We start from the raw sequence: 14,428 nt of genomic DNA, 5'->3' as shown, positions 1-14,428 counted from the left end.
GCAAAGCTCAAGTGTGTGAGGCTGGTAAGCTTGCATTTTGGGTTAAAACCAAACTTTTGGAGCTGAACTTGCCGATGAAGAAAAGAACTCAACATTTCCATAGCAATGACAAAAAGATATGGAGACAGTGAGCAACCCTGTCTAAGACCTCTAGAAGCACCAAAAAATCCATATGTGGATCCATTTATAACAATGAAAAATTTTGAGAAAGAAATGCATAAGTAAATCCAATTTATAAAAATACTTGGAAAACCCATATGTTGAAGAACATAAATTATGGCATCCCATTTAACAGTATCATAAGCTTTTCTAAGATCAATCTCCAATATACATCTGGGTGAGCCGGCATCCCTCTGGTAATTTCTCACTAATTCATGTGATAACATAATATTATCTTGTATTGCTCTACCGGAGATAAAAGTTGACTGACTTTGACTAATCAAACCCCCTAAAATCTTCTTCATTCTCAAAGCAAGAATTTTAGTAACACACTTTTAAGCAACATTGCAATAGGAAATAGATCTATAGTCAGAAATAACCGAAGGATTCTTCTTCTTAGCAATAAGAGTTATGAAAGTATTATTTACCTCTTTGAGCAACTTAAATTTAGCAAAAAAATTATGAATAGCAGCTACAAATCATCCCCACAATAGGCCAACAAGCTTTAAAGAAATGGATAGAAAATCCATCAGGTCCGGGAGCCGTACTAGAGCCAATAGAATTAAGAGCTATAATCACTTCTTCTCTTGTAACAGGCTTAATAAGATCAGCAACCTCATCTTGTTGGATACAAGCATTAAACGTTAAACCCATAGCAGAGGTAGAGATATTACTAGAAGTATCAGCACAACGAAAGAGATCCGAATAATAATCTATACGCACTTCTGCAATCTTCTTACCATCAACCAGTTTAACATTTTCACTAGTATAAAGAGACAAAATATTATTCCTAGACCTTATTTCTTTAACAAAATTCTGAAAAAAATGAAGTATTTGAGTCACCTAAATGAAGCCATTTAATTCTGGATTGTTGTTTTTTCTCAGGTTCCTCAAATTTTACTAACTTAACATACTCAGCAACATACTACTCCCATTATCTTCTAGCCAAATCCTTATCTAAAGGGTGAGATTGAAGTTGAGTTTGGTAATAATCCATCTCATCTTTAGCCAGTAAGACTTGCTGAAAAATATTTCTATCTTCCAGTTAATAACATGCTTCTTCACTATCTTAGTCTTAGTAACAAGAATACACATTGGGTTACCTCTAATAGGGGAGTTCCAAGCATGTCTAACCATATCCAAGAAATCAGGCTCATCCGATAAATAATTAAATAACTTGAAAGGAGGGGGGCAACAATACTGGGTGAGGGATCAGAAATACATGGTAAAGGAAATTCTGCTTTTGAAAGCTGGAACTGAAAAATACACATCATATTAACCACAACTCTATCCAATTAAGACCTTATTATAGCACCATCCTGCTGACAATTAGTCCAAGTATAAAAACAACCCGAAAAAAGAAGATCCAATAAGAAGGAATTCTGCACACACCTAGAAAAATCTTCATAATAACATGGCAAAAAGGAGAGCCACCCACTTTTTCAGAAGGATGAAGAATGGAGTTAAAATCACCTAAACCCACCCAAGCTCTATTATTGAAAGAAGCAGAAGCAAGGATGGAATCCCAAAGATGCTTTCTATGAATATAAAATTTTTCACCATAGAAGTAGCCACAAAATTCATCACAGAAGAAGTTGAAATATCCACAAAAATATCCTGAGAAGAACTATGAATTAAATCAACTTGGAAAACGACAGGGTCCCAACCTACCCAAATTCTCCCCACACAATCATTACAATCACTGGCAAAAAAACTTCCACGAAGGATTAATATAATTGCTAATTTTGACTTTATTATGAACTTGAACATGAGATTCAACAATACCTATAATAGAAAGCTTATTACTATTTATCAAGTGCTTAACTTCTAGTTGTTTAATTGGGTCATTCAAACCCATGATGTTTCAACATCCCATGTTGAACATAATTTAAATTTATTAGTAAAAGTGTAGGATCAGAATCTCGCAGGAATAATGCCTCAGCGAAATTATCAGCAACACAACACAACAGCGTCGCAGAACAATTTCAGAAATGACATAATAAACGACGTCAGCTAAATCATGAGAAAAATGTGACGGTCCTGCGAAAATTAGAGAGTTTGCGAGATTAACATTTGTAAGGATGCGAGAATTTCGCAAGCCATATCTGAAAATAAAGGACAGATTAACTGTCATCCAATATGTAATTCCCTATAAATAGCCGCTCAGTTGTAAAGGAAAGGGAGAGATCTTTTCTGAGTGAGAAACAAGTAAATAGGAGAGGGAAAATCTAGAGCAGTGGTTATTCTTGATTCCTTTATCTTTTCTTGTAAGATTGTTCAAAGATTGATCAATAAAATTAAGATTGTTAATCTAAAATGAGTTGAATGTTAGTGAAATCTTGTGAGGGGTGTAGTGTAGGATTTCCTGCAGCTACATAATGGTGCTAGAAACAGGGATTGATGATTGAAGATTAAAGATTGTTCTAGAAAATAATTGAAGATTAATATTGAGATTTGTGAAGATTTGGAGTGATTGATTAAGAATTTTACATAATCTCTTGCAATTCATTAATATTGAAGAAATGGCTAGAAGAAGAAATACATCAGAACAACCAACTACTGTTAGAAGAAGCAAGAGAATTGCTGGAAGGGAAAGAAGTGAAATGGGAGAATCTACTAGAATGAGAAATAATAGAGAAAATCAAATTCAACCACCAGTTCAACAAACACTAGTACAAGGAAGGAATACAGATTATGATAGGGTGAGTATACACACTTGGCAATCAAATTCAGCAGAAGAAGTAGAAGAAGAGCAGCAAACCAGAAACCATAGACAGGTAGAGAGAAATCAAGAAGCAGATGAAGGAATAATTCATGGAGATGAGGAAATTGGAGCGTTAGAAACGTTGAGACGAAGAATACATGAAGAAAGAAGAGCTGAGGCAGAAGAACGTGAAATTTAACAAGGCAAAATCACGAATTGAGGATGGAAAATATGAGACTACAGAGTAGAAGATCGAGAAGTATTACAAAATCATATTCAAGATCGACTAGAAGAGAGATGAGGCGAAACTCACCCACAATTAATGCCGGAAATAACATTCAAGAAGAAATATCAAATCCTAATGAAGAACATCGCGAAAAAGAAAGACTGATGATCGTTACGTTCCACAAAATGAAACTTTTGATGATAGGCAAAATGATAGAAATCAAGAGAATGGACAACGTCAGGGACGAAAATCAAGATGGCGAAGGGAATCGAGAGGAAGGAAGGAGAATTTTACATGAGAGAGAAGCTCAAAGAAATCAACAAACATTGAAGAAGAAATTGAAAGACATTATGCTGAACAAGCACGTTTAATTTGCGAACGTGAAAGATTGAGAGCGGAAATGGAAGAACAAGAGCTTCAAGACAATTCGCCAGAACAATCACGACAATCGAGAAAGAAGGCGTACACAAAACGGAATAACGGTAATATCAATGAAGAGTATGATAGAGTACAGAGGATGGCTGAAAGACAGCGAATGGAATTGATAAGAAATGAACAAAATCATGGAGGGGAAAATGAGAGACATCATCATATGCGAATTCAAGATAGAGATGAGAAGAGAATCGCAGAAGAAGACGAGATGAGGATGAAAGAAGAAATGCAAAATTTCGCGAGAGAAGAAAGATATGAACGCAGAAGAAGGGAGGCGAAATTAAAAAGACCAATGGATCAAAATTCAGGTGTAAATAAACAAATCTTAAAAGAATTAGAAGAAATGAGAGGAATGCTAAATAATAGAGGAGAAGTAGGCAGAAGACAATTGGATGAAGCTATAGAAGAAGCTGCGAAAACTCCATTTACAAGGGAAGTACAACTAGGAGGAATACCACCGAAATGCAATTTGCCCGCATTAACCAGCATTTTTGATGGAACAACTTGTGCAATTCAACACATTAAAGCCTACGTGAGGTGCATGTTGCAATGGGAAAATCATGATGCTGTATTATGCAAGTATTTCACATCCAGCTTAACAGGGGAGGCGTTAAAATGGTTCGAAGGTCTACCAAAGAATACAATAACATCCTTCAATCATTTGCAGACTACATTCCTGGGGGCATATATAAGTAATAATTCTTCGCGACCTGGTATTGAAGACGTGTTTGGATTAAAACAAAGGATTGGCGAAAGTTTGAAGCACCTAACTAAAAGATGGAGGACTATGTGTAGCGAAATGGCTGGCCGTGTAGATGAGAGATATCTTATCTTATCATTTATCAATGCTATGTTTGCAACCAACCTATTGTATATCCAAATTTTCAGAGTCAAGAATACATCACAATGACTGAATTGCGAGAACTTCAGAAGAATATATTGCTCTAGAGGAAAGGCAAAATGAAATGGAATCATACCGTTGCGAACACCAGTTCACAAACAGCGAATGCAAGCTTATTACCCAAACTAATAAACACAGTGGCGAGCACTTCGCAAGTACAACAAGAAAAGGTGACGGGCAACAATCAACAGAAACTGGTGGCTATGGGAAGCCGAGATCAAGAGGAGTATGAAAGAAAAGAAATTTCTACAATCGTGGTGGAAATAACAAATTCAAAGACTCGATCAGCCGCAAGAAACTTATGGAGGTCAAAGACAAAACTATAATAGAGGACAAGGAGGTCACAAGGTATGGGAAGAAATCAAGATGCCACCTCTAAATGCAAGTGTGGAGAAAATATGGGAAGCTATAATTTTGATGGAGAATATACCAACACCATGGAACATGGGAACGGAACCACCTCCAAACCACAGAAGTCATGAGTTTTGTTCTTATCATCATTTTCATGGACATACTACAAATGATTGCAGAAATGTAAAAAGAATTATTCTGAGAATGATAGATCAAGGAAAACTAAACCACTTTTTGGTAGGGCACCCACAATCTCAACCATTGCCACCACCACCAGAGCATCACAAAGTAAACACGATGAAAAAGAAGGAAACATTCTTCATAGAAGTTGGTGCAAAAGCAAAGAATCTATTCTGTCACTCTATCGTACATTCATACAAGACAATTGAAGATTTTCATGACAATGTTTTGAGTAGAGTGTTCGCAAGAGATAATGATGGAAGAGAAATTATGAATATTGCGAAAATCTCGCCACTAGAGGAATGGCAGAAACAATTATTTCTTTTACCGCAGAAGAAATCCCCGAAGGTGAAGAGGTACATGATAATCCATTGGTAGTAAAATTAGAAATTAATCCAAAACCGAAAGAAGATGAGGATGATGAAGCTGAAGATTCATGGGAATTAATAGGATTCTAATCGATACTGGAAGCTCTGTGAACATCTTATTTTATCATACTTATAAAACTATGGGAGGAAGAGATGATGATCTTATACCATCAACATATAAGATATATGGTTTTAATGGTACTGCCAACAAGCCTAAAGGGGAGGTTACTATGCGAATTCCATTGAAGGGAATATCTTCTGAAATCCTATTCTGTGTCGTTGATGTAGAATCACCCTACAATGCATTAATTGGTCGACCTTGGCTACATGGGATTCTAGGTGTAGCTTCAACTTTCCACCAGTGCATCAAATTCCCTCACCCCAGCGGTGTAGGAATCATAAAGGGAGATTGGGTTGAAGGAAAGAGGTGTTACGAAACTGAGGTAGAATCCTGCGAAGGAAGAGCAAACAAGAAGGAAAGTTGGCGACACAAAATCAAAGAGACACAAAGAAGTGAGAGGTTGATGGTGGATGCAATCGAAAGAAAAGAAGAAGAGATGTTGCGAAACTAATGCTAGCTCAGAATAAAAAATGGTGAACATACCACTACCAAGGAAACAGTAGCAGAAAATAACAAAGAAGCAGAGGATAGCAAAGGTAATGTATGAATGATTGATTTGTTGCGACACTCTCGCAATAAATAAAATTCTCAAAAATACATTTTATTGAATGAAAAAATTGAGATTGCGAAATGCAAATACAATATGATGATGTGAGAATCTCGCAGAGATAATGAATTCTACAAAAGACAATCAGAGAACAATGACAAAAGAGAAAGGGGCGAACCTTTATGGCGTACACCCTAGTTCGCGAATACAATTTCGCAAGAGGCAAATGTAAGACCTAAAGTACGTCATATAAGGGGGTACCTGTTGCATGGCTCAGGGAAAGGCTACACCGCCACCGGAACCTGAGTCATGGAGATTTGGGGTCAATAAAGCCCATCCGGGAGAGGCACCTTGGATTCTCAGCTTAAGCATATGACTTAGGTTGGGCGACTAAGGTAATAAGGACTCTCCCAAGGAGTGCAGAATCTGATCAAGGCGCCGAGGTACACGGTTGAGTCAAGAGTGCCAGGGGCGTCTGGAGCGTACCTTGCCATTCTTGACAAGTCTTGGCTTATACTGCACTCGGCCCGAAGAAAACCCCACTTAGGGTGCAGTCTCGTAACCATAAACCCTATAGGTAAAAGGGATAAGAGGCTGCGAAAACAACTGGTTGTTGTTAAGACTGGATGGGAGGAGCTAACCTGGTAGGTACGCCTCCAAACCAGGGGGAAGATAAGGGCGGCACCCTCCATTAGGGAGCTGATAAGTGTCTTAAGACGCAAATGTCATGAGGCTTTTTACTCGCAAGGGTATTAAGGCTTGTCATATTTGTGCAACAATCCTGAAGAGGAAATAATACTAAAGAAAAAGATAAGACGAGATCAATGGGTTTTCGCATGAAAGTGCGAAGACTTCCTGCGATTTCGTCGCAAGACGGCAATGTAATGGGGCTTTATTTTCGCAAGAATATTTAGGCCTGTTATATTTTCGCAACATTCCTGAAGAGGCCATCATACAAAAGAAAAAAGTTAAGGCAAGATCAATGGGTTTTTGCATGAAAGTGCAAGGACGTCCTGCGATTTTGTCGCAATGACAAGAGGTGGCATAATAAGACCTTTAACTAGGAAGGCAAAATAAGATCACACATGGATGAGATTTTGAAAAGAATCAAAATTCACTTTGCATATGATTGCGAAATTATACATAAACAACTGCGAAGTTGAGGCACAAAATAAGAAAAATCTGCAAAATCTCTCATTCGGATACAAATAACAGAGGCAAGTATGGGAATGAATGAAATTAGAAAATGTTATTTGTCTCCGCATGATAGATTTACGCAAAAATTAAAAAATTAATTATTATATTGATTAACCATATCGCAAGTAAGAATTGTTTTAATGAATGCAGGTCAAAATGAAAGATACTCATATATTAAGGAATATGGAGAACCAAAAGAATTCGCAAATATACATAAAGGAGGAATAAATGTACAAGTATTACATAAGATTAAAGAAAGAAACAAAGAATACTTCTTAGTTGATCCTTCATCATATTCATCAGAATTGTTCCCGTCTTCATCTGCATCAGAACTTTTATCTCCATCAGAACCTTCATCACCATCAGATTCTTCATCATCAGCTTCGCTATCAGAAATAGTCAGACTGGGAATGTTCTTTGGGATCTCCTCCAAGAGACAAGGATAATCAAAATGAGGAATACTATGGTCATCACAAACCATTTGAATAGTTTGATTGCGAAAATGCATAGCATCGTTCTTAAAGTTCGCAACAGTGATCTTGATTTGACTATTTAATCTAGAATACTTATCGTTGCGAGAAGAAAGATTCTTTGCGAGTTCCTCTTTTTCAGCTTCAAGTTCCTCAATTCTTTCGCGATATCTACTTTCAGAATCTGTGAGCAAAAGGCAATCAATTAATAATTTGATGAAAATTCATAAGAAAGAAAAGATTAGTGAAGAAGAACAGTTAATAACCTTCTATGTCAGAAATCATATCTCTAATCAAGGCTGTATGCTCAACTTGGAGACTAACATTTACACCTAAATCTTTTCTGGCATCGTCTAAGATTTTCGCATCCCAAGCGAATTCATCCTCATCATTTATAAGGAGACGAGAACGAATTTGGTTTTCTCTTTCGCAGAGCTCGGTATTCTTGCGGTTAGCTTCATCTCGTTCAAGTTGAACTTCAAGAAGGGTCTCTTGGAATTTCGCCAAAGCCTTAGCACCTTGATCAGAGATGCGATCCTTATCATCTATGAGACCGCTAATTTTGGTTATTAGCTCATTGATTTTCTCTTTAGAATTAAGAAAGAGACGCTTAAATCGGTTGGCTAAGCCTAAACTAGATCTATGGTCAATCTCTAAGAGGCGAAATTTGGATCTCAGTTCATTTAGAGAAAGAGATGAAATTTTATCATTTGAGAAACTATTTAAAGATTTATTAAGACGCTCAAGAAGGGTATCATTATCCAAGGCATTAGGAAATGAACGAAGAATGGTAACTTCGTCAGAAAGACCATAAATTTCTGCAAAAAGGATCAATTAAATAAGATAAAACAACAGGATAAATGAATGAAGGGAAATGAAAAAAATAACATACCATAAAGTTGATTATTAGCTTGCTGAAGACTAGAGATTTTGTTCTTGTACGAAGAAGAATCAATTTCTAGTTGTTTGTTCTTCTCGCGAAGACATTTGACTTCAGCCTCCAGTTCCTCATTTTTTTGTACGAAATTGAAGATTCTTCTTTTCAATAATTTCGCTTCTCCTCTCCAGATCTGAGGCAACATCGAAAGAAGCTTTTCTAGCATGCGAGAAATGTAAAGAGTATTAAAATATAAAGATATTTTGAGTTACAATAATGAAGAAGTAAAAAGACGAAAGCACCAGACTATTAAGAGAATGCAGGAAGTTGGGAGTAACCGATCTAGAAACTCCGCGAAGAGAATTATCACCATCCAGTAAAGGAACATCGCAAATCGTAGCGAGAGATTTGCATGTATTAGCGAATTTATTATCTCCCATTCCTTGCCAAGAATCAGAAAAGAGGCCAGAGAGCTTAGCCATAGAAGATTCAGATGGAAAATCTTCATTTGCAGCAAGGTCATCATTATCCTCATCATCCTCATCATTCTCGGAGTTTTCATGAGAAGGAATATTTGAAGGAGAGGAAGAACAGACTTTTCTCTTCTTTGAAGGAGGAGCAGTTGGTTTTTCCCTGCGAAGAGCACCTTTGCCTTTATCACCAGTCTTCGCAACATTGGCAGAATCTTCTATTTCAGCAATAATCTTCACACATAGATAGAAATAAGAAATAGAGGCAACAGTATACTATTTAAAATCATAAGAGAATATTTCTTACCTCATCTGTGTATGAGCGAAGAGCTAACAAGGTACTAGCCTTCCCAGTCATGTGATAGCTATCTTTCAGTTTCTGGATCTGTAGAATGTCGCAAGAGTCAGCGAACAAAAGAATAAAGACAAATAAAGAAATATAAATTGGGTAAAATTGGAAGAGGCATACCTCTTTCTCCTTCTCGGGCCAAGAGAATACCCAAGGTTGATAGGAAGCGAGATTCTCAGGAAGAACATTTGACCCAACAATGTAAGGTCCTTTCAGCATCAAGGGAAAAAGACACCATTTATCATCTTTGGATTGGCGAGGAGTTGTGTTCTTACCAGAATGCCAATCAATGTCTTGCATGATTATTTTAGCTTCATCAATATTATCTTTCCTTTTCAAGCGAATACCCCAGCGAGTATTCTCTTTCTTCATGGAGATCAATTCATAATTTTCAAAGAAACTCGCTACTGTGTATTTTTCAGCAATTATCTCCAAGTCTGCGAATTTAGGATCCCTAAGTTCTTTGGAGTAAAGAGATCTTTTACCAGGACCAAGGTTAGCAAACTCTAGCATCATACGGATGCAATCCCCACTCAATTGGAAGATAGCTCGCGAAAATCCCGAGTGAGCGAGAATTTCATAGAACAGAGGAATATCTGGGTAATAAAGAGGAATGAGGAGACCTGCGAGAATTTGACCTAGAGAAATTATGATTGATTGATCATCACAATGTTGATCAGAGAAAATTTTGATAGAAATAATTGACTTGGCACTTTCACCAGGAATGGTAGAAAGTGTGAAACCTTTCTCAGCAAGATCTTTTTGGACGTCTTTTAAGTTTTTCTCATGTTTGTGGCCACTTGGAGACATATCTGAATATAGAGTATGGGAATGAATAAAAAGTAAGAAGATTGAAGAGGGAAGAATTACAGTAGCAGAACTTACGGAAGAACAATAGAGTTGCAGAGATGAGAGAATAAAAAGAGAAGAGAACGTAAAAAGAAAATGGAAAGAAGAGTAAGAAGAATATATAAAGAAGATTTTTTTTTTTACTCGAAGAGATAAACACCATTAATGCGAAAAGACGTGAGCGGTTGAAAAGCAGCGGTTACGGAAGACGTGTCAAGAAATAGATGGAAGAAAGAATACGTGTGATAAATGCAGAATATGAAGAGATTAAAAGCTGCGGCATTTCTCACATCATTCTCTACTTCGCAGAAAAGATATGAGAAGAGGCAAGATGTAGGATCAGAATCTCGCAGCAATAATGCCTCAACGAAATTATCAGCAACACAACACAACAGCGTCGCAGAACAATTTCAGAAATGACATAATAAACGACGTCAGTTAAATCATGAGAAAAATGTGACGGTCCTGCGAAAATTAGAGAGTTTACGAGATTAAAATTTGCAAGGATGCGAGAATGTCGCAATCCATATCCGAAAATAAATGACAGATTAGCTGTCATCCACTATGTAATTCCCTATAAATAGCCGCTCAGTTGTAAAGGAAAGGGAGAGATATTTTCTGAGTGAGAAACAAGTAAGTAGGAAAGAGAAAATCTAGAGCAGTGGTTATTCTTGATTCCTTTATCTTTTCTTGTAAGATTGTTCAAAGATTGATCAATAAAATTAAGATTGTTAATCTCAAATGAGTTGAATGTTAATGAAATCTTGTGTGGGGTGTAGTGTAGGATTTCCTGCGGCTACAAAAAGAGTTACCCTAAGAATACTTTTTAAGGTCTGCCATCTTAGGAAAAAGATTACCAGTTATGAACTCATAGGGCGAGTTTGGGAACCTGGATAACCCATCCTAGTTTAGGTTATCCCTATAAATACTGTTATTTTGTGTTTGTGTCATACATATTCCAACCGCGAACAGGGATATCAAAACCTCCCGTGATTTTCGAACACCAAAAAAGCAGGTTTACGGTATCCTCCCATCAACTCGTTCTCCCAATTTCCCAGCCAGGAATAATGCAACAATACTCTACTAGTAAACCCATTAAACCCTCGAAGGGTTTATAAATACGTTTTTCTTCTACATACTTCTTCAACCTTCCCATTTCATTCTCCATAGAAATCAGGTACCAAAAATAAAAAAAATTATGATTATAAATAAGCTTTTCTTCACGGAATTGATTAGTTTTTTTTTTTCCAGTTTGCCGAAGTTCTTCATCATCTTCCTCTATCGCACCATGTATACTCTCTCTGTTCCTTTTTTTTTGATTATTTTCTGATAGTTGATATGTGTTCATTGCTATTCATGATTTACTTGTTGAGAATGGTATAAATGTTGATGTTACTATGCCACAAATTGATTGAAAATTTGAAAGTATGATCAGAACCGTAATAGTTTGATAAAATTCCCCAAAGGAAAATTTCAATTGTCTTTTCTTATTTTTTAGTTACGAAGAACAATATGTTCCGATGAGTATGTCAATAGGAAGATGAGTTTATTAATATGTCATTAGGGTATACTGGAGTGAAGAATGATCAACAGGATAAGTCAGTATCTTTTAGATTAACATATGTGGACATGGATAATGAAAATGGTACATAATAGTCTACAACATACATAAGTTTCAGCTGATGGTCTGCTTGTAAGTAGATACAACAACTTTTGTCTCTTTAAGATTAGTAAAAACTTGAATGAGTTACTTATATATATGGGTTCATCATCAATACTTATTAATATATCTGCAACCAACGTTTAAATCATAGTTGAATGCATGTTCTGCTGATGACAAATCTTAAGTTTAGTGGATGTTTAAGCTAGTCACTAGCGCTCATCGTGATTTTAAGGTACGTGATTAATTAATTTAAAATTAATTTTATGGCACGCTTAGAAGTATATTTATATTTAGATGTAATAAACCAATTAGTTAATTATGTATATTCAACCATAGAATTGTGTTGGAGCAATAGACGGAACTCACATTCCGACAATGGTTAGTGAGGATGAACAAGCTCTTTATCCGAACAGAAAAGGATTTATTTCTCAAAACGTTTTAGTAGCATGCTCATTCGATTTGCAATTTCAATATATTATTGCGGGTTGGGAAGGTTCTGTTCATGACGGGCGTATATTGGATTCAGCTTTAACAAGACCCGATAAATTAATAGTACCAGAAGGTATGATATACAAAATATTTTTTCATTTAAACATTTCTTTTTCCTTTATAATTGAGATAATATAATCTTAAATTTTTATTTGTGTAGGAAAATGTGAAACTGGTTGCCTATAAGTTAAAAGGTGGAGCTGCAGCTTGGTGGGATAAGATCTGTGAAGATCGACGTAACTTTCACAAACCTCCAATACGTACTTGGAAAAAAATGCGAGATTTATTAAGAGATAAGTTTCTACCTCATGATTATATGCAACAATTGTTTATCAAGCTTCAACACTGTCGACAAGGAGATAGACTTGTCTAAGAATATGTAGCTGAATTCTATAACTTAGTTGCACGTAATCAGTTGAATAAAACTGAAGCACAATTGGTTGCACGTTTTATCGACGGCTTAAACAACTTAATTCAGCAAGAGATGACACAATCAGTGTTTACTATGGTTGAGGCGATTCAACAAGCTATTAAGGTGGAACGGCGTGTACTTAATACTACCAGACAAACAACTCCACGCCAAGCTCGTTATCAGAATTATTATAAAGCTGTCAGGCCATATAATTCTTATTCCGGAAATCAAGGTGAAAGGGGATCAACAGTCACTGTTGATCCACATGAATTCAGTTATGGTCAATCTTATCAACCACAACAACAACCCGTGAGTTTTTCTTTTGCTCATCCAACTACAATTCCAACTACTTCACCCATCTTACCATCCCCCTGTTGCTCCTCAATCCGTCCAACAACAAGCTAAACCAACAAGCGTCAGATTCTATAATAGAATGCAACAACAGTTTCGACCTCATAATAAAACTCCTAACATTTATTCAAAATTTCATGGAGATAAATGCAATAAATGTAACCAATCCGGTCATTATTCAGCTGACTGTCGACGCTTCAATGGTTTCATTGGAGATAATCAGTTACAAATTGACTCCCAAGATGATGAAGTTTTTAATGAGGATGCAAGTGAAGAAGTTGACGATCTTAATTTACATGAGAGTTCTGGTGATCACTTTGTTGGAATGATTCGACCACTCATGCTTACTGAACCATGTTATTCTGAAAGACATAGTATTTTCAAAACCAAGTGCTTTATAGGTGGCAAAGTCTGTGACATGACCATTGATAGTGGAAGTGTTCACAATTACATTGCATCTGTTGTGGTAGAGAAAATGGGTTTACCAACTACACCACATCCTGCTCCTTATTCTGTAGGTTGGGTGAATAGTTCATCTACACAACGCATTACTCATCAGTGCGTTATTGAGTTTTCTTATGTTGGGTATAAGGAATCTGTGCTCTGTGATGTTATCGATATGACTGCAACTCATCTTCTTCTTGGAAGACCATGGAAATATGACGTTAGAGCAGTTCATAATTATTTTGAGAATACTTACACTTTTTACAAAGATGGTAAAAGAGTGACCTTATTTCCTTCCAAGTCTTCTTAAGTGATTCAAGAACGTAGTGATTGCCAGACTACTGCATTGGTGGCTACTATCTCTCGCTATTTACACTCATCTCACACTTTGAGTTCTCATGAAGACACCAAACCTATGGTAACAATTCCTACTCAGGTACAACATTTATTATCCAAATTTAAAGCATTATTTTCTGAAGAATTACCTGTGAGTTTACCACCTTTTAGAGATGTTCAGCATTGCATTGATTTGATACCTGGAGCTGTTTTACCTAATCAAGCTCATTATCGCCTGAGTCCAACTGAACATGAAATATTACAAGGTCAGGTTAATGATTTATTAACTAAGGGATTAATTAGACCTAGTAATAGTCCTTGTGCATGTCCTGCTTTTCTGGTGCCTAAAAAAGATAATGGACGGAGAATGTGTATCTATTGCAGAGCTTTGAACCGTATCACCATTCCTTATAGGTTTCCTATTCCACGTATTGAAGATATGATTGATCTTTTAGCAGGGTCTATAATTTTCACTAAACTTGATCTTCGCAGTGGTTATCATCAGACTAGAATTAGAGTGGGTGATGAATGG

This window comes from Papaver somniferum, unplaced genomic scaffold (assembly GCF_003573695.1).
Source record: "Papaver somniferum cultivar HN1 unplaced genomic scaffold, ASM357369v1 unplaced-scaffold_150, whole genome shotgun sequence".
Classification (NCBI taxonomy): Eukaryota; Viridiplantae; Streptophyta; class Magnoliopsida; order Ranunculales; family Papaveraceae; genus Papaver; species Papaver somniferum.
This window is presented reverse-complemented; position numbering follows the sequence as displayed.